Source organism: Rhinopithecus bieti, unplaced genomic scaffold (assembly GCF_001698545.2).
Source record: "Rhinopithecus bieti isolate Rb0 unplaced genomic scaffold, ASM169854v2 scaffold_70611, whole genome shotgun sequence".
NCBI lineage: Eukaryota > Metazoa > Chordata > Mammalia > Primates > Cercopithecidae > Rhinopithecus > Rhinopithecus bieti.
The window spans coordinates 1-4,143 of record NW_016870358.1 but is presented as its reverse complement, the minus strand read 5'-3'; the positions used below and the strand labels follow the sequence as shown (position 1 = coordinate 4,143).

Sequence of the window (4,143 nt, the reverse complement as noted above, 5' to 3'; positions counted from 1 at the left end):
TAGCGATAATAATTTACATCATTATTTTAAAAACTTAAAGCATTCGCTACTATGTCTTAGGTTTTAGGGTTATAGAGAAAAAAGATACAGCCCTTGCCCTCAAGAAGCTCTTGGTTTCAGTGGGAAACAATGAAATAATTACAATGTACTGTGCTAAATGCTGAGATAGAAGGAAGGATTTTTGGGACTGGTAAATAAAGTGAGTTTTGGAGATGACCAAAGTTAACGTGCGGAGGCAGAGGAGGGGTGTTTGCAAGGCAGTGTGTGGGAAAGCACAGAGGAGTGAAAACGGAAGGGACTGCTTTGCATTTACTTTCTATGTTGCATGTTTAAGTTCATAGCATCTCATAGAAGATTTTTAGTTCAGTTGAGACATATGTAATTTTGTTAATTATAAACTGTTTTTGCTTTTTACAGGAGGGAAACACTCCACTTTTGCTTGTTGTTATTTGTAGGAGACAGCAAATGGTGGAATTTTTGTTGAAGAACCAGGCAAATGTACATGCTGTTGACAATTTCAGAAGGTACAATAGTTTTTTTAAAAATAAAATCATGAGTGTTCTAGAGTGCTAACAGTCACTCAAGTCACAAATATTAATAAAAAGATTAACTTATAATTATTGGCATATAGTAAAAAATAACACGAATAATCAGTTAGGTAGAAAAGCAATTATTTGGACTGAGCAACATAAAAACAGTGTATAGTAGGATTCATCTTCTTTTATAGACTGTTATTTGTAATCTGATGTTTTTGGTCCTATAATCTTACATTAGCTAAATGGGATTTGTATTTTATTACTTTTATAAAGTGTAGACTTTAACTTTCAGTTTACAACTACTACTATTACCATTATTATTATTGTTGTTGTTGTTGTTTTCAGTCTGCAGGTAGCTCTTACTTATCTGACCCCTAGCTGACATTGAATTATAATATATCAGAGTAGGAAAGCAATGGGGAAATCTTCATCTAAATCTTTGCCTACTTTTGATAAGTGACCTTAGCATAATTTACTGGCCGTCAAAGGACTGTAAATTTGCAACTTGTATTATGTCATAACCCAGTGGGACAAGAGGCTTCCTTGTTGTCCCTGCCTGTTAGCCTTGGTGGTAATTTACCAAGATGAACACTTGAGCACCCAAGATGCTTATACACATAAACTAGTACATGTAAATGGTTATTATGTCTATCCTGACAGGCAAGATATGAAATTGGTAAAGCATATCACATTTGCTAATTGCATATCTTTATTAAAGTTCTTGAGTGCTGTTATTTCTTTATTATTTTAGAACAGCCCTCATGCATGCTGTTCAGCATAACTCGTCAAGTATCGTCAGCCTCCTCCTTCAACAAAATATAAATATCTTTTATCAAGACATGTTTGGCCAAACTGCCAAAGATTATGCTGTTTGTTGTGATTTGAGAAGGTATATGCTTATATTAAGAGACCGGTTAATACTAAATTAAGGTTCAAAAGAATTACAAATATTGCATCTTATACATTAGGTGACAGTTCATAGTTTGGTTGAGGTAGTTTGTAATGGCAACAAGTTAGTCCACCTTTTAGCCAGAAATCAAACAGAAAGCTAGAGTAGTTAGAAGTAGCAATGAGGGCAAGATCCTTAGGGATCTCAGTGTTGTTCATTTTATTCCAAGTATAACCCTCACATGTGAGACAGAAAAAATGTCACATCTTTTACTTTTTCTTTCTTTCTTTCTTTTTTCTTTTTTTTTTTTTCTCTTGAGACAAGGTCTCACTATGTTGCCCATGTTCCTGAGCTCCAGTGATTCTCCTGCCTCGGCCTCACAAACTGCTAACCACCATGCCTGGCCTGACTTTTCTAATTAGTTATTGCAGATCACAAGGTCAGGAGATCGAGACCATCCTGGCTAACACGGTGAAACCCCATCTCTACTAAAAATACAAAAAATTAGCCAGGCGTGGTGGCGGGTGCCTGTAGTCCTAGCTACTTGGGAGGCTGAGGCAGAATGGCATGAACCTGGGAGGCGGAGCTTGCAGTGAACCGAGATCATGCCACTGCACTCCAGCCTGGACAGCAGAGCAAGACTCTGTCTCAAAAAAAAAAAAAAAAGAAATGTCCAGTTTAGCAGAAAATCCTGTATTGTCCCCTGGGGCTATCTCCTATGCCTTCCTCTGAATTTTTCAAAAAGTTAAGGGGTTCCCTAAGTCCAAGGAAGATAATCTTGCTTTACAAGTCAGAAGAAGGGGGACAAGGCCATTCTAGTCGTTCTGTTGTTTCCATTGATTCACTTGCTGTATTGCTGCCATTGTAACTGGTCCTGCAATCTGGTGATGATTGACTTTTGCCACCAGGATGCCCTTACTGATTCAGAGTCCTCACTCTTCATGCTGACTCATACACAGAGTCCACAGCTAGGGTGTTTTTTAGTTCATGTACATAGGCTCAGCCATTGTTCCCAGCACCCTGCTCTGGCAGCAAGGCCTCCTGGCTTTACCCACACGCATAGTGAGTAAATTGACCTTCCCCAACACTAAAAACCTTATTTATAGCCCACCTCTTAGCTAGGCTTAGCCTATACCTTCATGGTAAGTTATCCTTTGAGACCAGTGTCCATCTTTTCTCTAGCAAATGTTAGTTGGATTGTACTCAACAGTCAGGGAAATTCAAATAATGTTGCAGGAAGAGAGCAGAGGTCCCTTTGCCTTTTGTTATCACATCTGTACCTTGAGGCTTTTTTCTGTCCTGTGTCGCAGCTATTGTTAGATAGCAGAAGGCTCCACATTATCCTTCAATAGAGTAATGGGCACCAACTTGCAGTTGGCCCCGCAAGTAATGTGTTTCCATAATAATGAAAATCTGTCAGGCTATTCGCATCTCTACCTCAAGTTTTAAAATATTTTAAAATTCTACCTCACAGGAAGTCATTCAACAGAATTCTCTGTATCTAAAGTAGATAATTTGGATTTAACAGAGCTAAGCTCATCCATGACTCATGAGTATCCATGTATAAAACAGGGCTTTATACTTGCCTCAGGAGCACATATTCTAAAATTGGATCGATACAGAACAGATAAGCGTGCCTGCTGCCTAAGGATGGCACACAAATTCAGAAAGCATTCCACATGTGCACAGTCCCCAGAAGGTCATTTGACCATTTGTTAACTAGCTCAAGGAAATAATGTGAGTCAAACCAAAACAGGAGACACCCGATATGGAAATTGTTATTATGATCATTATAAAAGTATTCATGTAAGGTGATCTGTGAAATGAGAACAGAGCTGAGTGGCGTATGGGATGTTACATGCAAATATATTGTTAGTACATGACTTGGAAATGAGGAAAGATCAACTTGCCTCTCTTTCATGGAACTGAATGGCATTATTGAGACTCACTGCAAACTGAAACTCCTGGGCTTAAGGGATCCTCTTGCCTCAACCTCTTGAATAGCTGGGACTATAAGCACACACCACCATGCCTGGCAAATTTTCTATAGAGTCAGGGTTTCACTATGGTCTCCAGGCTGGTCTTAAACTCCTGGCTTTAAGCAGTTTTCCTACCTGGACCTTCCAAAGTGCTGGGATTACAGGTGTGAGCTACTGCACCCAGCCTATATTCTGAGTCTTAAAACACAAAATAAATTTGTCAGAATAGTGGAGGAAAATATTTCAGATGTAGAAAACAGAGTATACACTATAAAGGTATAATGGTAACAAAATTTTGCAAATTATTACTAAATAACAACTCGCTTAGCATGTTGTTAAAAGATACTATTATGAAGCAGAAAACAGTAAAGTGTTATTTTATATGTTTGTACTGTATTTTAAATTTTGTTTTGTTTCCAGCAGTTTCGTTTTTTTATGTTGGGTGGAATAATTTGTGGGTGACCCTGAGACTTTGGCATGTCTTGAACCTTTTGATATCTAGTGTCTCCCCAAGTGGTTTGTTGGAGTTTTAGATAATTAGAAGTGTTTCTTAAAATGTAAATATTCCAGTAAACATTAAGCTTCATTTAAACTCTCAATTTATAAAAGTATGTTGTTTTGTTTCCATTTTATAAAGATTATAGTCTTTAACTGTTCTAAATTGTTCATTTTAACTAAACATACGGATTTGTCAGCAGAACACGACTTAAAAGTGGCTTCAGAGGAAAGGCAAGAAACG

At 37.7% G+C, this 4,143-nt stretch overlaps 1 long non-coding RNA gene across 1 annotated transcript in view; it reads left to right on the top strand.

Annotated features, from left to right (window-relative positions):
* The window catches only part of LOC108525563 (uncharacterized), a 6,936-nt gene extending 2,793 nt beyond the window's left edge, over nucleotides 1-4,143 (top strand). The window contains exons 2-3 of the long non-coding RNA XR_001884295.1: nucleotides 418-524; nucleotides 4,103-4,143. This is a non-coding gene — a long non-coding RNA (uncharacterized LOC108525563). The remainder of the gene's footprint in view (nucleotides 1-417; nucleotides 525-4,102) is intronic.